The 27,934-nt window shown below is 41.3% G+C and overlaps 1 protein-coding gene and 1 pseudogene across 7 annotated transcripts in view; one reads left to right on the forward strand and one right to left on the reverse strand.

Moving 5' to 3' along the window:
• The window catches only part of CREB5 (cAMP responsive element binding protein 5), a 396,047-nt gene that overhangs the window by 184,541 nt on the left and 183,572 nt on the right, over window positions 1-27,934 (forward strand). The gene's annotated exons all lie outside the window — the stretch shown is intronic.
• Window positions 8,957-26,824, reverse strand: LOC106830966 (small ribosomal subunit protein uS5-like; annotated as a pseudogene).

Below are 27,934 nucleotides of genomic sequence, written 5' to 3' on the forward strand. Positions count from 1 at the left end.
GCAGGAGTCGGGGGCACAGGGCTTTGAGCCAAATGGTGGGTTTGGCCAACCAAGATTAGAGATGCCAGACACAAAAGAGTACATTTGGTATGATTCTACTTCCATGAAATTCTAGAACAGGCAAAATGCTCTGTAGAGACAGAGTACATGTCAGTGGTGGCTCGAGAGGAGGACTGGAGGTGAAGGGGCACGAGAGAACTTTTTGGGTGACGTAAATGTCATATCTTGATTGTGTTAGTGATGACACAGGTGTAGACACTTGCCAAAACTCAACAACTGCACACTTGAAGTGGATACATTTTATTATATGTAATTTATATCTCGATGAATTTGACTTTTTAAAAATTGTGATTAGAATACAATTTGAAAAGCATTACTGCCAACTCCCAGCTTGCCCTTCAATCTTGTCTTCAGTACAGAGAAAATGGCAGTTTTGATAGCCCTACCACTTTTTATGTTTTATAATATTAAAATGTCCATGCAATATCTCTGAAAGATAGTAAATCTCATAAAGCAGGATTGTTCCACTTAATTAGAGATGTTTACATTCTGTTCTTCAAGATATCCCATGCCTGTAGGTAGAACTATTATTCTGACAAAAAATATTTACATATTAATTTCATCGTTGCCTTGCTAAGACAGTGTGAATAATTACCTGACGAGTTATCCCCATGTGCTCTTGATTCAAATAATACACCATTTTAGGACCTTTTTGGCAGACACCTTTGGTATCCCAGCCCAGCTTTTGTGTGAGAACAGCCACTCACCCCTGGAAAAGGGCCCTCGGCAAGCAGAAATGGCTCGTATTCCTTTGCCCTCTGCTCCTCGATTACGAAACTTTCTTAATCACAACTGGTTCCTGTCAAGCCTTTGCAAACTTTGTTAGATGCAGCTTGACTTTTCCTTGTCTGCATGCCCTTTTTTCCCTCTCTTTTTTTAATTGTCTCAGGAATACCATCTTATGTGACTCGTATCATATATGTTACTCATGTAAGATGTTACTCTATCAGAAATAGATAGAGATTTATCTTGTGCCAAATTTAATGATCCTTTTGAAAAGCTAGATTGTGATTTCTCTAGTTAGGCTTTAAAGGCAAATATAACAGTTGTGATTTTCTGATTATCTTGCTAGACCCGTTTCAGAGAGATTCTAGCTAAACGGCAATGCTTTAACTAGTATTTAAAACATGTGAGCTTCTAGAAGATATCTGCACCCATGTTCATTGCAGCATTATTTACAACAGCCAAGACATGGAAACAACCTAAGTGTCCATCAACAGATGAATGGATAAAGAAGATGTGGTATATATAGGAATATTATTCAACCATAACAGAGAGGGAAATCTTGCCGTTTGCGACAACATGGTTGGACTTTGAGGGCATTATGCTAAATGAAATAAGCCAGACAGAGAAAAAAAAAATACTTCATGATCTAACTTATATGTGAAATCGTTAAAAAAAACGCCAGAAAACAACGAACTCATAGATGCAGAGAGTGGATTGGTAGTTTCCAGAGGCGAGGGTAGGGGTTAGGGGGATGAGGGGAGCAAAATGGTGATGGTAATCAAGAGGTACTGAAAAAAAATTGGAGCCTGAGGGTAATACCAATCCATAAATGTGTGAAATATGGGGACACAGACTGAATGTAAGGGGAAATAATAAGAAGAAAGACCTTGCACGATGTGCCCTTTGAGTAAGGAGCAAAGCAGTGGGTACATTCATGCACTGGGTGCATATGAAGCCTTTGAGGGACTAGAAAGTGCAAATGCTTTTCTAATGCACTCATTGCCAGGAGGATCCAATCCATAATAACAAGCTGGATTCATTTTGCTGCCATATGAGAAAATTGTACCCATTTCAACTATTGCTTTATGGATCTGAAAAACCTTAAACCAGGTGGGATCTCAGAGTTTTAATGGAGTACACAACTCTGAGTTGGTTGTAGGACTAAACTCTGGAAGTTTGATGCATTGGAAGGGAAGTGGTTTAATACCTTTTTATTTATAAAACTGCAAAATGATAAAGATCACTGACTTACCCAAAGGAAGACCAGCGTCCACAGATTTTTCTTTAGTATGTGTATACTTGAAAAGATATTCTCCTAACAAAATAAAAAAAAGCCAGACTTGGGATTTGGCTTGCTTTTAGAGCTCACAGCAGTACAGTTAAACTGAATTTCCCTTCCTCCCTCTGGCTTCCTTTGTTTTCCTCCAGACTTTGCCCTTTGAAACAAACACTGAACAGCACAGGACATGGTATTTCCTGGGTAATGTCATTGGCTGTGAGCTTTGTTTATTAATCATGACATTAGGGCACTGAGAGATCTTATATGGCTTCCTTTTGTACCATACAGATCTTTCTCTCTCTCTGTCTCTCTCTCTGTCTCTCACACACACTCACACACGCACACACACACACTCAAGTTCCTGTTGCCCTTCGTTTTAGTTTGTGTCTTTCCTCACTCTTTAGGAGAAGGCAGGACAAGGAATGTTTCCCCCCTGTGTGTGTTTGAAGATTTCATAGTTTTCCATTTTCATTTTTTTCTTTCGGTTGTGATTTTTTGATAGTGGTGGGGGTAGCGAAGTATAGATGGAAAGATAGGATTTCAGCAGTAAAATGCCAGAAAGATCCTTCTGGCAATTACACAAAAAATTATTCTTGTTTAAAAGGGATGAGGAGGGAAGGGAAGTGTTAAAGGGAAAATAGTATGTAATTGCAACTACTAACTAGCCAATGGTCAGCGCCAAGCGGAATCCGGTCACTAAAGATGCTGTGCTACAACTCCATGTTACATCAACCCTCGTCTTCCTGCCTCCCTGGTCCCTGACTTTTCTCCCTCCTCACAGCACAGCACATTGAAAAGGCTAAAATCCAGAGCATAAGGATTTATATCAAAGACCCTAAAACTATTTTAGAAAATCAGATTTCATTGTTCACTCCTTCAGAAGTCATTACTACTTTTCTCAAAACCAGGGCTCTGAAATTTGTCAGGGCGTGGGGCAACTTGATGGTTTGACATGTGTTGATATATGAGCAATCTTAGGTCAATAAAAGGTTAATGATAAGGACTATTGGTTATATGTAAGCTTAAGTATTGCCTGACTCAGATGCAAAAAGAATAGGATCTCTAGATTTCTTCTTAAATTACCTTCATTTAGAAGGTAGTTTTGGCATAAATATCAACCAGTAGCAATTAGTCATCAGTGTTCATTCATAATCTATGACCTACTATGTATATAATGCTATATCTGTGGTTATAATAAGAAAGTCAATTAACTCCTCTTGGAGCTTACCATTAAAGCAGGATGTCAGAGATGCAACTTTAAATAAACTTGCAGATACATTTTTCTAAAAAATGTAGACCTGAGATAGTTATGCAACCACTGTCAGGGGTAAGCAACAATAACTTGAATTAGCACAGTAGTTCTTGAGTAGTAAGTTGTGTGTTTAATTTTTGAGAAATGTGTGTTCTTCTGACTCGTGCATTTTAGACCTGGCTTAGTGTTTTTTAGGTCCTAGTTCTGGGAGACAGTTTGTCCTTTGCCTTGAAGCCACATGTGCTGGGGCTGCCCATAGTTTCTGTCTTGTTGACTGTCTAGGCCTTGACCTCACCAGCTTCTAGGCTCCATAGCTCCCAGAGCACGTTTTCAGCAGAATTTGCTCTAGGATGGTGGTTGAGTCTCAGATGCTTTTTCTGTCCTTTACATGGCATATCCTTTACATGGTGGGCTTATGCATGCAAAGAGCCTGGGTACTATTGTTATATTTAACAAGTGCCTGTTTAGAATAATGTTTGTTGAAATGAATGCAGTGCCCAGGAGGGCTAGGAAATATCTTGCTGTCCCTTAGCCTAATGAATAAAACAATCTTCTTGCATGTATTTTTATTTAATTTGGTTTTGCCTTTAGGTTAGAGAGAGCTGTATGGCAAGATTTTTTCTTTCTTTCTGCCATGACTTCATTCAACGAGCTGGTTTTCTCCTTTTGTTTGAAATCTGTCAGGAACCAAGGCCACCCTGTTGAGTTTGGTGCTCTAGGATGTGTGGCAGTAGTTGGGTCTCCTGTGGGCAACAGTGGTGGCTGAGTTGTGAAGGCTGCATGCTTGTTGGCCGAATCCCCCAGCTGTCAGGCACGCCAGCCTGTGGTTGACTGGGCTGTGCCACAAGTACCAAGGAGGGAGATGGCAGATAGGCAGGTACATGGGGTCAGAAGAGGAGGAGCAAAGGTCAGCTAACTGACTAGAGGTTGTCTGAGGTTACCATTGTAAGGGGTCTTTGGGGGGCCTGGAATCTCTGCCCTAGTGTCAGACAATGTTGACTCGAATGGCTAAATGTTAACACTGTTTTCAACCAAGAGTTGGAAGCCTTTAAGGGCGTCTTAGAGGACCTTTGTAGTTTTCCTCTTCTTGAGCAGTTTCTCCTCCACTGGCCTCCCAAGCATTGGAATTCATGCTGTAAGGTCTTCAGTCCAGGCCATCCAGGCCCTGGAGTCAATCTTTTATGGTGCATGTTTAAAGGCTGTCGCAGTGTCTCTTGCTTGTTCGTCTTGGGTTTCTCTCTGTGTCCCACTCTGCCAGCTCGGTGAACAGGGGGAGCTGGCAGCAAGGGGAAGGGGCCAAGGGGAGGTGGTGAAAGGCGTGCTCAGAGGTATCTGGCTTTGGGTTTTTACGGAAGTTGATAGCATTCGGCTTAGTGACCACAATTCAATTATAAGCACCACGCAGCCATCCTGAGTGACTATATTCTTGCCAAAAACTGCTGTGTAAAGGCGGCTGCATTTTTGTTAGCCTTGCCTGATGGATTTTTAAGTATATTAACCACATACATTCACACAAAGGGGAAAATTTACTGCCTAAACAGAGGGACCTAAATCCCCCAGGCTAAATAAACCCAATGAAAACACAAGAACTGCATTTACAGGCCTCCTGAAGATAAGAATTCAACCTTTAAAAAGGTTCCTTCAAATGAAAAATGGATGGCTGAGCTGCTAATGGCCCAGTAACCTAGGAATTTAACTCTTCCCTAATGGGCAAGGGCCTCGGATCAGTTCCAGCTGCTCGGGAAGAATTCTCACCCCGCGCTTCTGCACAGTTCTGGGCCTGGAAGGTCCATCATGGCCTTGGGGATTTAATGACCGCTTTGGAAGACAGTCCGCCTTGGCAATTTCTGTGTTACCTCTGTTTCTCGTGTGTGTGTGCAAAGGAGAGAGAGAGAGAGTTGTATGTGTGTGTGAGTCTATGCAGAGAGAGGCAGGGCCAAGGTAGGGTGGTGTGTGTGTGTGTTTATCCCCAGCTTTTCCCAGATAGAATTTGCTTGAGGTGAGAGACTGAAGGGAACTTAGTCTTCTCCTTAAACTTGGAGGGAAATACAAGTCTTCCTCTTAAACTTAGAGGAAGAGTTAGGAGGCTCAGAATTTACCTCGTGGAATTACTCCTGCTTGTGTTTCTCTGCAGAAATAGGCTATCTATTAGGGCAACATGAGGCAATCGTTCTTCCCCAATCTGTCCTCAATTGTCTGGTGGTATTGAGTTCCCTGAAGCTCGTCACCAATAAATCCCCCACTGTATCAAGGACAAGCTGTAAGGATGTCCATGAATCAACCTGTAAGTGAATTCATGTCTTTGTTGTAAATCATCTGAATATTATTTTTAAATAAATATAATGGGTGGGAAGAGGGGTTAACTATAAAGGGGATGGGGGAATTCTTTGAGGATTAGAACTGTTCTGTATCTTGGTTGCAGTGGTAGTGACCTTACTGTGTGTGTTTGTTAAATCCTATAGATCTGCGTATTAAAAAGGGTGAATTTTACTATCCGTAAATTATAACTCAACAACCTGACCTCCCTAAAATTACAAATGAATAAATAAAGAATGAATGAATGAATGAATATTCCATTCCCTTGGCCCCTTGCTGCTTTGCCAGCCAGCGAGCCATTTAGACGATGCCTTCTTCTCAGAGGAAGGACACCACACAGCCAACTCCAGCCTATGAGCTCATGATGCCAGTAAAGCTGTTCCAGAAAAAGCAAAGATGGTGTGTGTTTCCTTCTGGGACAGATGACCTAACCCTCCAGGTAGCAATGTCCTTGTATGGTTAGCACAGGTAGGGAAATACCTAGCTTCATGCTGACTCACCAGGTGAAACATCATTTCTCGGAATGAGTCAGAATCACAAATATGTTCTGAACTGTCTCATGTGTCCTGCATTGTGAAAGGCTCGAAGCCCAATCAGAGCATCTGCTAGCAGGTCTCGCTGGCCCTAGATGGATAGCATCCTCGACCTGCAGCTCTCTCGTTTCCCGGCGTGATCATGTTAAAGTCGAGCCCTCTAGCTCACTCAGACCCATACCCAGTTAGGGGTAGGAGAAACCTATTTAAATTTATGCTCTGCTAATCTTGTTGTTTATTCAATTATAGGTAAACCTAATAATGGTAGAATAAAATGCTGCGACGTTAAGTGTATTCCCGGACATTGGGAGGGGAGGGGGTGTGTGTAAGGATGTAGAGTTAAAACAGACTTGGGCAATGTAAAATACCACAGAAAGTAGGAGTTTCCAAGGAAAACATGGGGAAACTCTGTATGAGAATCTAATGTATGCTGTAGCTTTTAAAAGGAAACATTAATAGTGAAACATGCCCTCAAAGGGCAAGCCAGTAATAAATTTCGTGTCAGAAATTACCTGTCAGTAGGATTATGTTAAATAATGTTGAATTGTTATTAGTCGGGGGGGAAAGAGGAGAGTAACTTTCTCAAAAATGTTCAAAGAGTGTCGTGTTTCACACACAAATCCCATTATTGTTTAACAGGATTTTTGTGCTTAACCTTCTCAAAGATGTATTGAGAATTTTGGCCATCTTAGTTTATTCCCCAAATGCAGTCATTATAGGAAAAAGAAGCCAAACTCTTCCTATGCAGGAATTTGGAATTACCCAGAGGACCAGTGTGTCTTATTGGACATCCATTGTGGAGTGTCCTGATTGACAAATGTATGTCCGCTCCCTGCAGCTACAAAGGAAGGTATCTTCACTTCTGTGCCTCAGCAAAGCAGGAATGAAATAGTGGGGACACCATTATTTTAACGTTTGGCTTGCTTTGGCCAAATAAATAAAAATATATTTTTCCCCTTGAAAAAATGTCTTATTGCAAATGTGTGACCGTCTAAGAATTTTTAAGGTGCATTGCAATGTATTAGGTCTGAAACTGAGGGTACTCACTGAGCCCGGGCCCAGACCTCCCCCTAGATGCAGTGAAGATGGAGCACTGATGGGAGCAGAGTGTGAAACACAACTTAGGCTTAAATGTGAGCTAACACATTAGCACGGGCCCTTCACAAAGGGCCACTTACGACTCATAGGTATCAAGTCATCAAGTTATTACTCCCAGAATAAAAGATCATTTCGACTTTATGTGAATCGAATGAAGAATGACTGCTGCATTGGATTGGGTTTTTGAAGGGCAGTGTTAAAGGTAAGCTTTAGGGTCACTCCACGTGCTTTGATTTGACCCATCAATTACTGGTCATTACCTGGGTCCCTTTTGGAAATTGTCATATTTGATGACATTTGATTTCAGGACATTCGGACAAGATTTTGCCAGTGACTGTCTGCACAAGCACGTTAGGCATTTGTGAAAATCTATGTTTTCTTCAGGTCGTCAAATCTCAATTTTAGTAAATGGCCCCAGCAGTAATTTACAAATAGTCTTGGGGTGGCTTAGAGTCATAGATGACCTTTCCAAAGTGCAAAGCAGTGCATCCTTTCAGGGACAACTTACAATCCAGGGAGGCTTCTTGCCAGCCAGGAGCTTTTGGATCTGTTTCAGGAATGCTATATCTTGGGGGTAATAAGTACAGTGGGTTTTGTGTGTGTGTGTGTGTGTGTGTGTGTGAGGAAGATTGGCCCTGAGCTAACATCTGTTGCTAATCTTCTTCTTTTTGCTTGAGGAAAATTCCCGCTGAGCTAACATCTGTGCCAATCTTCCTCTATTTTGTTTGTGGGATGCAACCACAGCGTGGCTTGTTGAGTGGTGTGTAGGTCTGCACCCAGGATCCGAACCCGTGAACACCAGGCCCCTGAAGCAGAGCATGTGAACTTAACGACTATGCCTCTGGGCCGGTCCCTACAGTGGTATTTTAAAGCTTGTTCAGATGGCAGTCATTTGTGCTATCCATTTGGGATTTGATCTTGTGGTTATGGAATGACGTTTTAATTACATTGAAAAATATATAGTTTCACAATGTCCTGTTATGATTTAGTTATGATTTAGTTAAAATATACAGAGGCTGCTGTTTTCACCCGTAACGTAGATAGTGAGACCAAGACTAAGTCAGTGAAACCATACTTTTCCCATGAGACATCAGCTTCACCACCAGCAGGTCCCTGTCCTGGTCTAGTCAGTTTCGGTCAAAACAGATTAGATACTTTTGTTAGAACTTCCAAGAGATTCCTCATGCCCCACTCATAATGAGGGTCCCTGCCCTTCCAAAAGCTTCTTGCCTTCATATGAAATCCTTTCCTGGCTTTCAGCTTTTTTTTCCTAACATTTGAGAAAAACTACCTCTTGTTATAATTGTAAACAAAGCTTCTTAAAAAATTTTTTATTATGGAAAATTTCAAACATATAGGTACCAAGATTAGGAAAATGACCCCCCCACCCCACTCCACGAACTCATAACCCAACTTAAACAATTATCAACGTACAACCAGTCGTGTTTCATCCGTATCTCCACACACGGCCAGCCTCTCCCAAGGTTACTTGAGGCATATCCCAGATATTACAGCATTTCACCCTAAGTATTTCAGCATGTAAGTATAAAAGGTAAGTACTAAAGAAAAGTAACCACAATAGCATTTTTTCCACTAAAAAGTTATCCATGGTTTCTTAATATTTTAAAATGTCCTTCAGATTTCCTTGATTGTCTCATAGGATTTTTGCCCTTTTAAAAATTTTTTAATTGATTAATTTGCTTTAGGTTTCTTGTATGAAAACGCTACTGTGGTGGCCACAGCTCGAGCCTGGGTCTTCTGCAGGGTGACTCTAGTCTGAGTCTGTAGGAGAAGGTCATTGAATTCCTAATAGGGAGTCTTAGTGAACGCAGTCTCTTTCCAGAAGTTGGGGGTGAGATAGCTGTAGGTCTTGGAGATGGCATCAAAGGTGGCCTTGGCATAGTTGCTCAGGGTGGCAGTGCAGCCCCTGGCCTAGGTGTGGCAGTCATCCATCCTGGTCATCAGCAGCAGCTTCTTGGGCTCAGAGGCGAAGGCAATCCCGGTACCTCTGGGGGTGGGATGAGGTACTCAGTACAGAGGCAGGCACCTTGCAGGGACAGTGTGTAGCTTCCCTGTCTTGTTCCCGCAGTAGCCTCCCCACACTGAGACAGAGAGCTTGGCCCCGTGGACCACAGTGGCTACCTCCTTGGAGCACTTAACACCCAGACCAACCTGGCCCGTTGTAGTCCCAGATGGCAACAAATGCCTTGTACCTGGTCCGCCGGCCAGCGCCGTTCTGCTTTTGCATATGCCTAATCTTCAAAACCTCATCCTTCAGGCATATCCCCAGGAAAACAGTCAACGATTTCAGACTCTTTGATGGGCAAGGAAAAGAGAGATCTCACCAGGCATTTGATCACGTCCTTAACCAGATGGCCCAGCTCCACCTTGCTTCCTTGAGCTCCATTATCCAGGCTGGGCTGCTGCCGCCTTCCACCCTGGCACCCCAGGAGCACAGTGTACCTCTGCCCTTTGGGGCTTTCCCAGAGAAGAAATGCCCTTTATGTTAATCAGGAGTGAAATAAGATCCACATGTTGAAATTGATTGATATATCTCTTAAAATGCTTTTAAATCACAGATCTGAACCCCCCTCCTTTTGTTTTTATTGAGGTTATGATAGTTTACAACCTTGTGAAATTTCTGTTGTACATTATTTGCCAGTCATATTGTAGGTGCACCACTTCACCCTTTGTGCCCACTCCCAACCCCCCTTTCCCCTGGTAATACCACTTATCTGTTCTCTTTGTCCACCTGTTTGTTTATCTTCCACATATGATTGGAGTCACACAGAGATTGTCTTTCTCTATCTGCCTTATTTTGCTTAACATAATACCCTCAGGGTCCATTCATGTTGTTGTGAACAGGATGATTTTATCCTTTTTATGGCTGAGTAGTATTCCATTGTATATATATACCATGTCTTCTTTATCCAATCATCAGTCAGAGAGCACTTAGCTTGCTTCCACATCTTGGCGATTGTGAATAATGCTGCAAGGAACACAGGGGTGCATGGATCTCTTTGAATTGCTGATTTCAAGTTCTTTGGATAGATACCCAGTAGTGGGATGACTGCGTCATATGATATTTCTACTTTTAACTTTTTGACAAATATCCATACTGTTTTACGTAGTGGCTGCACCAGTTTGCATTCCCACCAGCAGTGTATGACGGTTCCTTTTTCCACAACCTCTCAAACATTTGTTATTTTTTGTTTTCATTATTTTAGCCATTCTAGTGGGTATAAGGTGATATCTTAATATAATTGTGATTTGCATTTCCCTGATGATCAGTGATGATGGGCATTTTTTCATGTGCCTATTGGCCATCTGTATGCCTTCTTTGGAGAAATGTCTCTTCATATCCCCTGCCCATTTTTTGATGGGGTTGTTTGATTTTTTTGTTGTTGAGTTCTGCGAGTTCTTTATATATTATGGAGATTAACCCTTTGTTGGATATATTGATTTGCAAATATTTTTTCCCAGTTGGTGGGTTGTTCTTTTGTTTCAATCCTGTTTTCCCTTGCCTTGTAGAAGCTCTTTAGCCTGATAAAGTCCCATTTGTTTATTCTTTCTATTGTTTCCCTTGTCTGAGAAGACATGCTGTCCAAAAAGATCCCTTTAAGACTGATGTCAAAGAGTGTACTGCCTATATTTTCTTCTAGAAGTCTTATGGTTTCAGGTCTTACCTTTAAGTCTTTGATCCATTTTGAGTTTATTTGTGTCAATGGTGTAAAAGAATGGTCTATTTTCATTCTTTTACGTGTGGCTGTCCTGTTTTCCCAACACTATTTGTTGTAGAGACTTTCTCTTCTCCATTGTATGTTCTCAGCTCCTTTGTCAAAGATTAGCTATCCATAGATGTGAGGTTTTATTTCTGGGCTTTAAATTCTGTTCCATTGGTCTGTGTGCCTGTTTTTGTACCAGTACCATGCTGTTTTGCTTACTGTAGCTTTGTAGTATATTTTGAAGTCAGGGATCATGATGCATCCAGTTTTGTTCTTTTTTCTCAGGATTGCTTTAGTAATTCGAGTTCTTTTGTTGCCCCATATGAATTTGAGGATTCTTTGTTCTATTTCTATGAAGAATGTTATTGGGATTCTGATTGAGATTGCATTGAATCTATAGATTGCTTTAGGTAGCATGGACTTTTTAACTATGTTTATTCTTCCAATCCATGTGCATGGAATGTCTTTCCATCTCTTTATGTCATCGTCAGTTTCTTTCAGGAAAGTTTTGTAGTTTTCATTGTAAAGGTCTTTCACTTCCTTGGTTGAATTTATTCCAAGATATTTTATTCTTTTTGTTGAGATTGTGAATGGGGTGGTGTTCTTGAGTACTCTTTCTGTTAGTTTGTTATTAGAGTATAGAAATGCTACTGATTTATGTAAGTTGATTTTGTACCCTGAAACTTTACTGTAATTGTTGATTACCTCTAGTAGCCTTCCAATGGATTTTTTAGGGTTTTCTATATATAAGATCATGTCATCTGCAAACAGCGAGAGTTTCACTTCTTCATTGCCTATGTGGATTCCTTTTATTTCCTTTTCCTGCCTAATTGCTCTGGCCAAAACCTCCAGTACTATGTTGAGTAAGAGTCGTGAGAGTGGGCACCCTTGTCTTGTTCCTGTTCTCAGAGGGATGCCTTTCAGTTTTTCCCCATTGAGTATGAGGTTGGCTGTGGGTTTGTCATATATGGCCTTTATTATGTTGAGGTATTTTCCTTCTATACCCATTTTATTGGGAGTTTTTATCATAAATGGATGTTGGATCTTGTCAAATGCTTTCTCTGCGTCTGTTGAGATGATCATGTGGTTTTTGTTCCTCATTTTGTTTATGTGGTTTATCACGTTGATTGACTTGCCAATGCTGAACCATCCCCGTGTCACTGGTATAAATCCCACTTGATCATGGTATATGATCTTTTTAGTGTATTGCTGTATTCAGTTTTCCAATATTTTGTTGAGGATTTTTGCATCTATGTTCATCAGTGATGGTGGCCTGTAGTTTTCCTTCTTTGTGTTGTCCTTGTCTGGTTTTGGGATCAGGGTGATGTTGGCCTCGTAGAATGTGTTAGGAAGTGCTCCATCTTCCTCAACTTTCTGGAATAGTTTGAGAAGGATAGGTATTAAATCTTTGAATGTTTGGTAGAATTCTCTAGAGAAGCCGTCTGGTCATGCACTTTTATTTTTGGGGAGACTTTTGATAACTGTTTCAATCTCTTTACTTGTGATTGGTCTATTCAGATTCTTTATTTATTCTTGATTCAATTTTGGGAGGTTGTAAGAGTCTAAGAATTTATCCATTTCTTCTAGGTTGTCCAATTTGTTGGCATATAGTTTTTCATAGTAGTCTCTTATAATCTTTTGTATTTCTGTGGTATCTGTTGTGACTTCTCCTCTTTCACTTATAATTTTATTTATTTGAGTCCTCTCTTTCTTGCTTAGTGAGCCTGGCTAAAGGTTTGTCAATTTTGTTTATTTTCTCAAACAGCCAGCTCTTTGTTTCATTGATCCTTTCTGCTGTCTTTTTTGTTTCAATTTCATTTATTTCTGCTCTAATTTTTAATCTTTCCCTCCTTCTACTAACTTTGGGCTTTGTTTGTTCTTCTTTTTCTAATTCTGTTAGGTGTCGTTTGAGATTGCTTATCTGAGATTTTTCTTGTTCACTGAGATAAGCCTGTATTGTGATGAATTTCCCTCTTAGGACTGATTTTGCTGCATCCCAAATGAGTTGGTATGGCATGTTTTCATTTTCCTTTGTCTCCAGATTATATTTGATTTCTCCTTTAATTTCTTCAATGATCCATTGGTCATTCAGTAGCATGTTATATAATCTCCACATCTTTACCCCTTTCTCAGCTTTGTTCTTGTAATTGATTTCTAGTTTCATAGCATTGTGGTCAGAAAAGATGCTTGACATTATTTCGATCCTCTTGAATTTGCTGAGGCTTGCTTTGTTTCCCAACATATGGTCTATCCTTAAGAATGTTCCATGCAAACTTGAGAAGAATGTGTAATCTACTGTTTCAGGATGGAGTGTTCTATATATATCTATTAAGTCCATCTGGTCTAGTTTTTCATTTAATTCTACAATTTGCTTGTTGATTTTTTGTCTGGATGATCTATCCATTGGTGTTAATGGGGTGTTGAGGTCCCCTACTATTATCATGTTGTTGATATCTCCTTTTAGTTTTGTTCATGGTTGCTTTATGTACTTTGGTGCTCCTGTGTTGGGTGCATATATACTTATAAGTGTTATGTCTTCTTGCTGGAGTATCCCTTTTATCATTATAAACTGCCCCACTTTTTCTCTCTTTACCTGTTTTGCCTTGAAGTCTACTTTGTCTGATAGAAGTATGGTGACACCTGCTTTCTTAAGTTCACTATTAGCTTAGAGTATCGTCTTCCATCCCTTCACTCTGAGTCTGTGTTTGTCTTTGGGGCTGAGGTGTGTTTCCTGGAGGCAGCATATTGTTCAGTCTTGTTCTTTATTCCATCCTGCCACTCTGTGTCTTTTGATTGAAGAATTCAGTCCCTTTACATTTAGAGTGATTATTGAAATGTGGGGCCCTAATGCTGCTCTTTTATCGCTCGTTTTCCAGTTCTTCTGCATTTCCTTTGTTTCTCATCACATGAATTTTGGACTACCAATTCAGTTAGGTAGTTTTCTATGTTGGTTTTCTTCTTATTTGTAATTTGTGTCTCGGTTCTAATTATTTGTTTAGTGGTTTCCAGGTGGTTTGTATAAAACATCTCATAGATGAAATAGTCCATCTTCTGATAGCCTGCTATTTCCTTAGACTAAGCCAGTTCCATTCTTTTCTTCTTCCCCTTCTAGGTTGTTATTGTCAGATCTTTTTTTCTTCTTGTGTTGTGAGTTTGTTGTTAAAATGACAAGATTATATTTATTTTTGGTGTTTCCCTTCCCTTTATCTTTAATGTTATAGTTAAGCATTTGCTAACCTGTTCTGATGGAGAACTGCAATTTTCTGATTTTGTCTTTCTACTTCTCTCCTTTGCTCAGTGTTTTGTAACCACTTTCTTTTTTTTTTTTTTTTTTTCAGGTATGAGGGGCTTCCTGAGCATTTCTTGTGGTGGTGGAGGGGCAGTCTTGTGGTGGTGAACTCCCTTAACTTTTGTTTATCTGGGAAAGTTTTTATTTCTCCATCGTATTTGAAGGATATTTTTGTTGGATGGAGTATTCTTGGCTGCAAGTTTTTATCTTTCAGAGTTTTGAATATATCATTCTACTCTCTCCAAGCCTGTAAGGTATCTGCTGAGAAATCTGCTGACAGACCAATAGGGATTCCTTTGTAGGTTATTTTCTTCTGCCTTGCTGCCCTTAATATTTTCTCTTTGTCATTGACTTTTGCAAGCTTCACTACTATATGCCTTGGGGTTGGTCTTTTTACATTGATAAAGTTTGGAGATCTATTAGCTTCTATCACATGGATTTCCAGCTCTCTCCCCAGGTTTGGGAATTTCTCAGCAATTATTTCTTTGAACAAGCTTTCTGCTCCATTCTCTTCTTCTCCCTCTGGGATACCTATAATCCCTATGTTGCATTTCCTAATTGAGTAGGATATTTCTCGGAGAGTTTCTTCATTTCTTTTTAGTTTTAGTTCTTTCTCCTCCTCTATCTGAAGCATTTCTATATTCCTATCCTCCAAAATGCTAATTCTGTTCTCCATATAATCAGCCCTGCTGTTCAGGGAGTCCAGATTTTTCTTAATCTCCTCCATTGTGTTTTTCATCTCCAACATTTCTGATTGGTTCTTCTTTATAATATCAAGCTCTTTTGTGATGTAGCTCTTGAACTCATTGAGTTGTCTACCTGTATTCTCTTTTAACTCACTGAGTTTTTTAATGATAGCTATTTTGAATTCTTTCTCATTTATGTTATAGATTTCTGTGTCTTTGGGATTGTTTTCTGGGTACTTGTCATTTTCCTTCTGTTCTTGAAATTTAATATGTTTTTTCATACTGCTTGATGGCATGAATTTGTGCCTCCGCATATAGATAGAGTTTGGTTATGGCTTCCACTTGCTGCCCCTGGTGGGAAGGGGGCAGCAGCTGTGTAATCTGGCTCCCTGTCAGCTGTTCCTGACTGAAGCTGGGCCCCTCCTTGGGATCGCAGTGGCCCTGTGGAGTCTCCCGTCAGTTGTGGGAATAATCACATGGAGGCTTCGGGTTGCTGGCGCCTGCTCCCACAGACCCACCTAGACACGCTTGCTCATTAGGGTCTGCAGCAGTGTTATGGACTTTCTCAGCAGCCAGGAGCTGGTTTGCCCAGACCTGCACCTCTGCCACCATCTGGTCCTGCTGGATTTCACTTACCCACTCTGGGCTGCAGCAGAGCTGTGGGTGTTTAATACGGCTGGTGAGTAGCTCACCTGGCCAAGCCACTCCTGCTCCAAGGTCTCCCAACCTTTGTGTTTAGTGGGTGGGGTCTCTCCACTGTAGCTGACTAGGGACTCTCCCTGGGGCTACTGTGGGACTGTGGATTTTCCCACTGGACCAAGGAACAATCATGCTGGGGTTCCAGATTGTTACTGCCCACTTATGCGGTCCTGCTGGATCTCACTTACCCCCTCAGGGCTGCAGCAGAGCTGCAGGTGATTAATGCAGCCTGTGGGTGGCTCACCTGGCTGAGCTACTCCTGCCCCAAGGTCTCCCAGCCTTTGTGTTTGGTGGGTGGGGCCTCTCCACTATGGCTGACTAGGGGCTCTGCCTGGGGCCACTGTGGGACCGTGGATTTTCCCACTGGACCAAGGAACAATCATGCTGGGGCTCTAGATTGTCACCATCTGCTTGCGTGGTCCCACTGGATCTCACTTGCCCCCTTGGGCTGCAGCAGAGCTGTGGGTGTTTAATGCAGCCCACTGGTAGCTCACCCGGCCAAGCCACTCCTGCCCCAAGGTCTCCCAGCCTTTGTGTTTGGTGAGCGGGCCCTCTCCACTAGGGCCAACCAGAGACTTTCCCTGCAGCCACTGTGGAACCATGGACTTTCCCACTGGACTAAGGAGCAATCACAGGGGGCTTAGGGCTGTAGTCATCTGTTTCCACAGTTGCATTGATGTGCACATCCACCCTCGGGGCCACGGTGGTGGTATGAGCATGTCAGCTGGGAGAGAGTCGCTCACAGGTAGTAGGCTGTCTGGGGGCCAAAGAGTTCTCACCTATCTCTACCTCCTCCCCTGGGTAGCCTATCCACCTTCTTATGTGTAGCAGCATGGGTCTCTCAGGCATCCTGAGGTGCTTTGTGAGTATCCTCCATTGATCAGTGAATGTCCAATTAGTTGTAGTTCAAAGAGAGAGAGACAAAGAAAACTGCTCACTCAGCCATGTTACTGCCATCAGTCCCCCCATCCCTTTTTGTTTTTCCTTGCAATTCATTTTGTTGAAGAGCCTGTAGAGTTTTGTACAGTATGAATATTGTTGATTACATTTCCATGGTGTCAGTTTAACAAGTTCCTCTGTTTCTTGTATTTCCTGTAAATTAGTCATTATGGGCTTTCTACATTTGATCTAGAGTCGAGTTCATTTTTTGGCCAGGGTACTTCACAGGCAATGTGAAATAATTCTGTCAGCAGGCACCAACTCTCTGCTTGTCTCTCTTTGGGATGTTGGCAGTCTTTGCCTGGATCTGTTATTTTTTTAGGGATTGCAAAATGGTGAAGTCTGATTCTATCATTCCTTCTTCATTTTTTTAGCTAAAATGCCTCTATAAAGAGAAGCTACCCTCAACTCTGTGGCTACCCTGAAGTCCAGTTCAAAACTTCTTAAAGCCTGTGGCCCATTTATTTTAGCATCACAAAGACATCCGTTTACCTAAGTACCCAGAAACAGCCCTCCACCCATAAAGGGCGGTATCCTGTAGCAGATAACACCAGGCCAGGGTCTCAGGAGTCTTAGCTGTACCTCTGAGATCTGTATGATGTTGGACAAGCCATGTAATTTCTCAGAGCTGGTGGGCTCCAGACCCCTACCTACACTTCAACCAGAGAAGATTTTTTTTCTAATTTCACTTGAACAAATCAGGCCATGACTTTTAAAAATTGTGTATAAAGATTCTTTCACTAAGGTCTCTTTCAGCTAAAGCATTAGATGATTTTCATTCACGATTAAAAATATATATGAGTCCAGGGACCAGCCCAGTGGCACAGTGGTTAAGTTCACACGTCTGCTTCAACAGCCTGGCGTTCGCTGGTTCGGATCCCAGGTGCAGACCTACACACTGCTGATCAAGCCATGCTGTGGTAGGCATCCCACATATAAAATAGAGGAAGATGGGCATGGATGTTAGCTCAGGGCCAGTCTTCCTCAGCAAAAAGAGGAGGATTGGTGGCAGATGTTAGCTCAGGGCTAATCTTCCTCAAAGAAAAAAAAATATATATATATATATATATATGTCCATATTAGGATGCTTAGGAATCTGATGACCAAGAAGAGCTATCTCTAAGAATGCATTATTTCATTTATTCATCCATTAATTCAGTTATTCATTTTTTTTTTTATTCTTTAAACAAGTGTTTATGCTACATAAACATCTATAAAGTCTAGGGAGTAGCCATTGTGGGCAATAGCCTTTTGGAGATCTCCTGGAGGTACCATTCTTGAAGCCTTAGCCTGAAGTTCAGAGAGTTGAGAAAAGGATGCCGAGGTTCTTGGAAGTTTTGTTGAAATCATCCACGAGAATGATTCCAAGTACTTGAGAGCTAAATTTGGAATTTTACCTGTGGAAAGTGTCTTTGCTATGCAAAGCCAGCATAGGCGGTATTTAACAACATCCCTGAGAGAAAAAAAGCAATTTAGAAGAACATCTGGATGACTCTTGTTAATCGTTTGCATGATAAAGTTAATCTCTAATTATAGAGGAAAAATACCATCAATGACCCTGCTTCCAAACTCCTCCTTCACCCCTTCCTCAGGTCTCTTTTACCGATTCACACAGTGGACAAACGCAGGGTAGAAGCGTGACGTCTAGCTTCAGCACAGTCCCAGGTTCCAAGTAGACGCTGTGGACTCTGCTTTCTCATTGATGCTCCGTGTAGTCCACTCTGGGTACGTGTGTTAAAAGGGGCTCAGATCGAGGGGATGATAACTGGGGTAAGAAAGCAGAGAACACAATTCCAAAACCTGTCATTTGAATCACACTGGCTTGTGACAGTAGAAGCTCAAAAATAAGGTCGACGGTTCTCACCTCTGAAACTAGGAGCAAATGGGGGCTTCCCTTCATCACAGTTTCACCCAGTACTTAACCATAGAAGGTGCTGCTGCTCCCCTGGCACTTAATAATGTAATAATGGGAGCAGTTCCTGGCAGGAGAGGTTATGAAACAACCTCAAGAGTAACAGGGGGAGAAAAGAGCAATGCTCATTTAACAAATTCAGAGCCTTTCTGGGAGGCCATGAAGTTCTCAGTTCAATTTAATTATCACCAACAAATATTTATTTATTCACTTGATGCATATTTATTGAGTAGCTCCTTTGAACAGCTTGAGGTGTAGGTGTCACTGTGACACAGAGATGACAAGAAGCAGTTCCTTATAAGCTAGTAGGGCAGACACAGTTGGCGCAACTCATTGTGAAACCAGACATGCTTTGACAGCTCTGCATTAAAGGTGAGCAAAGGAGAGCTTTATGAGGACACTGGAGGAAGACACTAGTTCTAGGTGGAGGGTTGAGGGGCACATTGATAAAGGAGATGGCATTGATACTGAACATGGAAAACGGGGCAGAACTTCACCCAGAGAAGCCTGCACGGAGGGGACCATCAGGGCGGAGCACACACAGTGAGCTGGGAGAGGGCCTGGGGAACAGCTGTCCCCACTGGCATCTGCATCTTCCTTGAAGACGTTAGAGCTTGGAGTCTGTGTGTGTCACTAAGTGAGACCAAGCTAAAAAAAAAAGGAAGAGATATTTTAAAAGTTTCCCTCATTTGGAGCCTGGCCTGGTGGTGTAGTGGTTAAATTTGCAAGCTCCGCTTTGGTGGCCTCGGGGTTGCAGGTTCTGATCCTGGGTGTGGACCTATGCACTGCTCATCAAGCCATGCTGTGGCAGGCATCCCACATATGAAATATAGAGGAAGATGGGCACAGACGTTAGCTCAGGGCCAATCTTCCTCAGCAGAAAAAAAAGTTTCTTTCATTTGTATCAATTGCACTCCTGCTGATCTTGTCAGAAATAGCATTTCATCTCAAACTCTAGAAAAATCAGTTTCATCCTGTTTTTTTCCCTTGCATCAACACATCTACTTCTCTGTAAGATACAGCTCTGATTTCAGGACTGGTGTCGCCCTAGGCTCCCCTCAGCTACCACCCACACAGTAAGCGGTTGTCCCACTTTTCAGAGCTCCCGGCGGCCTGTGGCTTCGCGCAGGTAATCCTGCAGGACCCGTAGGGCTCTCCAATGCTAGATCTACAGACAGATACAGCCACACACAGCCAGGGCAGGCCTCCCGTCCCGGCAAGCACAGTCTCCGTGAGCTTCCCCTGGGAGGTGGAGGCCCGCCAGGCCTTGGGCAAACGCCCACCCCTGGCTTGACAAAACCTCCACTCCCTTGATTCCTGCCTAACAAGCTACCACTGAGGTTAGGCTGGAGATCACAGGATAAATCCCTTTCTCAATTTGATGAGAAACGGGAAATGCCTTGCGATAGGAAGGCGGGTATAGTTCAGACATTGTAAGTTTCTCTTCAGGACAACAGCAGTCATTCTCTAGATGTGCAGAGCATTTTATGATTTACAAAGACAGGGTCTAATTTGATTCTTGTTACAGAATTATTCATTATTCTCACTTTGGAGATAGAGAAATCAAGGGGTTCATTCATTAAGATAATAAAAATAACTGCTCATTGGGCACATTGCCAGGTCTTGTCGTGAGCACTTTACATTGAACTCACTGAAGCCCCTCAATCGTCCTACGAGGCAGATTGTTGTCATCCTCATTTTGCTGCGGAAGGAAACAAGCACAGAGAAGTTATATAACTTGCTCGATGGCCCACTAGTAAATGATAGAGGTGGGATTTGAATGCAGCCAGTGTGACTCCAAGGTCGCATTACGTGGCCCATAGCTTGGATCTGGAAGAGAAGGGTTATCCGAGTGTACCATTCACCCAGCCGAGGGGATTCTGGGATATCACAGGAAATGTTCCCCAATGGCAAAGGTTTCTGCTGGACAAATGCCTTCTCTCTCAATGGCTGACTATAACTGGGGTGGATTTCGAGAGAGCTATTAGGGAGCAAATTGTTTGTTGCCCGTTTTCCCCTACATTCCCCTACATTTCATTCTACCTTGGGACAGACATCATTCTCGTCAGTGAGAAAACCACACATCTAAACCCACCCCTGTTTCTCCAGGTTGGTAATGAAGCAAAACTTGGAGACGAGGGCATTTCCGAGTCTTATGGGGAGCAGGGGCTCATGGGGAAAGAGCACTGAACACAGCATTAGAAAACCTGGATTATGGTCACGTGCTAAACGTGTGATCTTAGACTAGCTGTTTCACTTCTCTGAGCCTCAACTGTTTCAAGTAGTGACTCTTCTGCCTATCTCAGGTTAAAAAAATTATAAAAATTACTGTGAAATCTGTAGCATGCCACACAGATGTAATAGGTTACTACTGTCCTTTGCCGTTTCTAGCCAGCAGTTACTTTTCTCAAAGCTCATCCTCATGCTTCGACACAGGAGACTTTTTAAAAAATGAGATTGGACAACAGCTTGTAAACTTCTGCATAATTTGGGCATCAATATAATAAAATGGGCTTGATTTAGTGAAGATTCTCAAAACAATAACTTTTAAGATGGTACTATAATTCAGCGCTTACACTTTGAGCCAGGGATGTATTTAAGCTGCATAGATAAGTGAAAAAAGTTTTGCAACCTTCTCCTAGGTTCTTCTAGAAAATTCAGGATAAGGTAAACTTTTTAGATTTTTTTAGATTTGAAAAGGTTTGCATTTAAGGAGATGAGATCTTGATGAATGGAAACAATGGTGTGCAGTAGTGAAGAGCATGGGCTTCAGAAGCAAGCAGAGCTTACCTACAATCGGGAGAGGTGAGCTTGGGTGCTGGCTCAACCCCTTAGGGCTTTGAGAGTTTAGGCAAGAGATTGAGCTGCTCTTGGCCTTGTTTCCTCATGTGGAAAGCAGGCATGTTATAATCATATACTTTATAGGTGTTTATGAAGATTAAATGAAATAGTGCTTGTGAAACATTTAGCATGGTAAATACTCAAATATTGTTAGTTTTTTCTGAAAAGATCATGGTTCTGTTGTTGCTATTTCAGAATGTCTTTCTTTTTAAGGCTGAGCAGGATTCCATGGTATGTATATACTGTATTTTCTTTATCCGTTCATCTGTTGATGGACATTTAGGTGTTTCCACATCTTGGCTACTGTGAATAGCGCTGCAGTGAATGTAGGAATGCTAATATCTCTTCGAGATCCTGATTGCCTTTCTTTTGAATAAATACTCAGAAGTGGGGTTCCTGAATCATACAGTAGTTCCATTTTTCTGAGGAACCCCCATTCTATTTTGTATAGTAGCTGCACTATTTTGCCTTCCCACCAACAATGTGCAAGGATTCCAATTCCTCCACAGCCTCCTGAACAATTGTTGTCTTTTGTTTTTTGATAATAGCCATCCTGACAGGTGTGAGGTGATATCTCATTGTGGTTCTGATTTGCATTTCCCTGATGGCTAGTGACTGAGTATTTCTTTTCCATATACCTGTTGGCTATGAGGATGTTATACGAAGTGAAATAAGCCAGTCATAGAAAGACAAATGCTGCTGATCCTACTTATATGAGGTATCTAAAATAGTCAAATTCATAGAATCAAAGATTGGAATGGTGGTTGCCAGGGCTCAGGGGAAGGGGAAATGGAGAGTTACTAATCAATGGGCATAAACGGTCAGTTAAGCGAGATGAATACGCTCTGGAGGTCGGCTGTACCTATAGTCATTATACCTATAGTCAACAATAATGTGGAATAAAGTGTAATAATAATATGTAATAATATGTAGTAAAGTATAATAACACACTTAAGATTTGCTTAAGAGGGTAGATTTCATGTAAAGTGTTGTTACAAAAAAAATAAAATTTTAAAAAAATATTTCTGAAAATTGGGAAGGTCTGCCTGTATTCTAAATATAGGAAAAAATGTTTCTCAACATGGCTATTCACATCATTCTCACGGAGTTGGTTAGTTCTTAAGACTGATGTTATGTAAGTGTAGAATCAGGTACAGCGCTGGCTAGTGACCTTTTGATAATGCTCAAATGAGAGATTAATCACTAGGAAATAACTAGACAGGAAGATAAAAGGCATTAACATGGTAAATTATTTTGTACAGATTTATCAATACCAGGACCCTGGTACCTTACTAGGTGAGTACCCAAACAGTTGGTTTCTTGATATCATTTGTAAGATAAGATGGTCTCACTAAACCCCAGACGTGGATCTCCAGGAAACCTCCGTCTTAAACCAAATCCTACTCAATAGCAAATAGATTTTCATATTATACCCTTGAACTGATGAGTTTGCTTAAATTACTGTTTAATTTAAACAGTAAATAAAAGTTGTCTCCATCAAACATATAGTTGGAACCCAATCAGTGAAAGACTTAAAAATTAATAGCTCAGTGGAGTAGTCAATGCCAAGTCTCTGATTTATTCTCTGTTATTGAGGTAGCATAAATAGAAAGAAGCTATTCTCTGCAAATGCCAAAAATAACTATTACAGAGCTCTTTATGCTGATATTGTTGAGGTCTTTGTTTTGGAGCTATCTGATGAGAAAAGCTGGCTTGTAAAGGAATTCCTTTTATTTCTTCAATAACTAAATCCACTTGGACGAGGTGGTCCCATTTATGCCAAGTGTCTCAGTGAACAGTGCTACAAGGGAATTATATTATCAAAGAGAGTGCTACAGAGTCCACTTTTCCTGTGAAGTCACATCCACCAGGGCCATGTCTTAGTATCTCCAGACCTACACACGGGCCTGGTGCCTAATGAAAGATCATCCTTGTCTCTGGAAGGAATCTTCTTAGGTGATGATAGTGTTTTGGGTAGTTGTTCCTAGAAAGACTTTGTATTTGACCTTGTAGAGATACTAGGAGCCATATATCCAGGAAATGCCTAAACCTTTTGTTACCAAAACCAAATTGGGTTCACCTTCTGGTGAGTTAAATCAGACTCTCCGCCAGAAGTAGTTGTTACAAAAGGTAGGGTATATTTGCAGCAAATAGGAGGCCACACAGAATCATTTCCAAAATCACGGCATCCCTGAACAAATAGAAGCAGGGACTTTTTATTTTGGATGGGAAATGAATATTCAAAAGGGAGAGGTGGGTATTCACTTGCACGTGCTCAGCTGGAAAACATGCTTCCACATACATTGCAGGTTATGGTAATAAGGCCTAAGCTCCTACCACAGAGGAGATCTTAGCATTAAAAATAAGGCAAAGGTCATAGGTGTTGCTCCTGTGGTGGGGCTTGGTCTGGTTCAGGATTGTTGATAACTGCATCTCTTAAATAGCTAAATGCCTTCAAATTCATCCTTGAGTTCCTCGTAGCAATTAGTTAGGGACACTTTTCATTTTTCTAGACCTGGCCCCAGGCTCCTTCCATTTTGACCCTCTTATTGGCATCCAGAGCCATCATGGTCAAGGGGAAAGAGGCCTCTGATTGACCTGAATTTAATAATAAGCCTATCCAGCCAACCACTTTAGAGTCAGGAGGTGTCTGTACAGATTGCCATGTCCTCTGCCATAGAAATGCTGTTACCAAAGAGAGAATCAAACGGAAAAAGGGACACAGCCTGTGATCCAGTTGGTATTAAAGATGAAGGAATGCTTGCTGGCATTAACATTTTACAAAACCAATGAGGACTCCCTGCAGTGAATTTCACCTAAACCTAGTCCCAAATTTGGAATCGAATGCTAATCGAAAAAGTTATGTTAAATCGCTACTTCCAAAATAATTTCAGAATGACATGGACGTTTCCACGTGCTTTATATGGCAGCATCTCCCAAGGGCCATCAGAACTGAGTGGCCTTGGAATTGTGCAGTGAGGCTAGGGCAGTCCCTAGAGATGTCTGGACTAGGACCAGTCATGAGGTCCAATCTAGTCTTGGCTGGCCCTGGGGAGTCAGAAAGGTTACAGGGAATCCTGCTTCTCTGGTAGAATAATGTTTGCCTGGTTAGGTGGTGTGTAAAAAATTATTGGCATGCAGGATTACTGCAAAATGTTGAAAGCCAGAAAGTTTGGGTTATGGTAGTTATGAACAAAGGAAAGTATTTACAATATCCCTTTTGCCCCAAAATAGATTTTAACCACGCTACAACCACAAGGAGTGTGTCCATTCATCTCTAAATGGGTTGTCTCTTACCCCCGTGTTTAGGTCATAGCTATTTCTAGACTTTCATGTGACAAGACCTTCACAGACCAAATTCAGTACTGTCACCTTTGGAAGAAAGTGGCCGCATGCGCTGTGGTTTTCCCTTGTTTATTTTGTCTTGTTTGGTTTTACACAGCCTGTATCACTAGCCTCTCAATCAAGGTCAGTAGATTGAATTCAACCCCATTCATTTAAAAGAGCCATAAATTCCTGCCAGCACCATGATCTCACCCCGTTGAGCAGCAGAAGGTGTCTGTGGTGTGCCGTGAAGTCAACCTTCCAAACGCAAGTGTTCTGTGTGACCCTGAAACCATACCTGAAAGACAGGATGGTGTCGTCATATGAGCATGCATTCTGACTGTAACTTAATTTATTAAGGGCAACATGTATCCAGAGGTGAAAAGAAAACGAAAATGGCTGATTTATTGTTTTAATTGAAGAGCCTGTAGTCCAAATAAACTATATCAATGGAAAAGACTCATCCAAACACCAGTGTGGAATTTCCTAATACTTGCTGCCAATTTGCTATCGAGTAGATGGTTCAGAAGTCTCAGGTGGATTCTAATTGTGCAAGGGCCAAAAACGATCTTATTACCAGGGCGGAGGTCAGTGATTAACGTTGTGATATGAAGTCATATTCCTTGTAATGCTGCTCTTTGCAGAGTGCCAGATTTGAGATCTGTGTGCAGGCAATGTTGACGTGTTTGCCTGCGAGTGAAACTCGGATGAGGAGGGTGGCAAATTCCTCTTGTCACAATGTGAATTCTTATACACATACACACATTCTCTCTTCTCTCTCACAGACACAGACACACACACACGCACGCACCCTCCATCCCTCCAGTCATGTATCTCTTTAAAAATGTTCATTGCATCAGCCATGCAGGAGGGGAAAGAAAATCCTTATCAACCTGTAGCCGTCAGACACGACCCCGAAGGCAACTATTTACTATAATATGAAGACTTGGTCTTGCAATGAAGGGGCCCGGCAAAGAGGGGAGAAACTGCACCATCCTATAACTGCCAGGGCTGAGAGGAGCAGAGTTGTAGCTGACATTTCTTTTATTATGTATACCGAGTGCTTTAAATGAATTATGTTATTCAATCCTCACATTAACTTTCTAAGGTAGGGACTATATTTATTTCCATTTTACAGATGAAGAAACTGGGGCTCAGAGACATTAAGTGACTTATTTATGGTCACACAAATTCACTCTAAACCACCATGCAATGCAAGCCAAACTCTCCAATCTACTTCTTTATAGGGGAATGTGTGGAATGACAACTTGTTACTCTGCACCAAACACCATCTCTACTTAACGTGCATATGAATATGGATATATGTATAATATGGTTGGGCCTCAGCGTGCACTCATAGATGGACCCTCGCACACTCTCACATTGCTTGTCCTTTTGCCAAATCTTTTGCCCTTATGGTGGCCTCTAGTCATATTCTAATATTTTTAGCCAGAGTTATGATAAAAGAATCTTTATATTTCAAAATAGCTTTACAGGTCAAACTCTGCACAATCCGAAATGCCGCTCCTCTGCTTGGTGAGGGTTAAATGGTTGTCTCAGGCCAGTGTGTTTAGTTCACATTCTATAAATGGCTCTTACTCCTTGATCTGACTCACTGTATGTATTACTGCAAAGTCACTTACAGATCCATTTATTTTTAGAATCTTAAAGAAACAGATTCTATAGGGAGTGTTTGTTTCTGACCACAGGCTAATGTGAGTGAAAACATATCTTGGCGAGGAGCTTTCTTTCCATTTGATTTCTCTGCCCACAGCTCTCTGTTAGTGATAGGTCTTTGCATGTTGTGTTAAAATGTTTTGAATTATTTAAATAGCAGAGTGGCAGGATTTTATGCCAACATCTTACGTAGTAGACAAGTTTTGTGGTGTACAAGTGGAAGAGCCTTTGGATTTTAAGTAAAATGATAAGTTAGAGAAAAATGAACACAATTAATAGTCAGAAGAGGGAGAAGGATTATATACCTGTTGCTTACCTTGTAGCTTTGCAATAGAAATTTCTTCTAGGATCAAAATCCAGGAATGTAAGAACAATGATGATAATGATGGTGATGATGATGTTGATGATGATGATGATGATGATGATAATGATAACTACCACCACGATTAGTAGAGATTCTGGATCCATCCATTAAATAAATATGGCATGCTGCCCTCTACAGGCGTTCAATCTAAACCAGATAGTATTAAATTCATACAAATAGATAAAGCATTCTCAAATACACAGACCAATGCATGAATGCAAATTAAATATTGAGTTAAATAAGTAAAACCTTTACGCTCTGCAAGTCTAATTTGTGTGAATTCTGAAGCCAGAGAAGAAGCAGGCATTTAGTAACTCATATATTTTAATTCACTCTTCTAAGATTTTGAGTATGTATATTTGAGACCAATGTCAGAAGCAGGGAAGAACAACTGGGAATTTATGGACTAGTTTTCTGTTTGTACTTGAAAAAGCTAATTGTTCGTTGGTCTGGCTAAGACTTATTCTTTTTTGCTAACAGATATTTGCTAACGATTAATAAATAATAATAGGTTTGGAAATCTCAATTTTTTTGCATTTCAAAAGGTTGGATTTTCTACCACATTCAAGCAACATTTGTAGATACTCAACTAGCAGGCTTTATACAAAAAAGAGGGTCTAGCTGGCTCCTCCCTTAATCCTCTACCTCTGCCTTACCCCAGTCAATACTCTTGTTAGTTTAGTGTCTCAATTGAGCATTTTCCTCAGTTTGCTCTTTGCTCCTCCTTGTGGGGATATGAGCCAACTGAGGAAAAGCTGTTGGACAGAGTCTAAAGAATTGATTCTTGTACCCACCTCCCACCCGCAAGTTTAGTTTAAATTAGTTTGACCTGATCACTGAGCTGCTCTTAATTTTATTCTCCCCTGTAAAGGGAAGGACTGGCCCAGATGCTCTGAGAGTTAACTAGTCCTAACTTTCTGGGATTCTGCAATAGGACCAGCGACACATAGAGCAGTGGTGATGAGCACCAGCTTTAGAGCATTCCTGGGCTCATGTCCAGCTTCTTTCACTTACCTGCTGGGATATTGTGGGCCAATTATATAATGTCTCTGTCTCTGAGCTTCAGTTTCCCATCAGCAAATTCAGTACAATCGTATCCATCTCACAGGAATTGGGGAGGATTTAAAAATAGGATAAAGTATCTTATAAGTACCATCTTCTTTAATTCCCAGGACTACTGTGTAAGGAAGAGACTGGATTACTCCCATTTTACA

Source organism: Equus asinus, chromosome 1 (genome assembly GCF_041296235.1).
Source record: "Equus asinus isolate D_3611 breed Donkey chromosome 1, EquAss-T2T_v2, whole genome shotgun sequence".
Taxonomy (NCBI): Eukaryota; Metazoa; Chordata; class Mammalia; order Perissodactyla; family Equidae; genus Equus; species Equus asinus.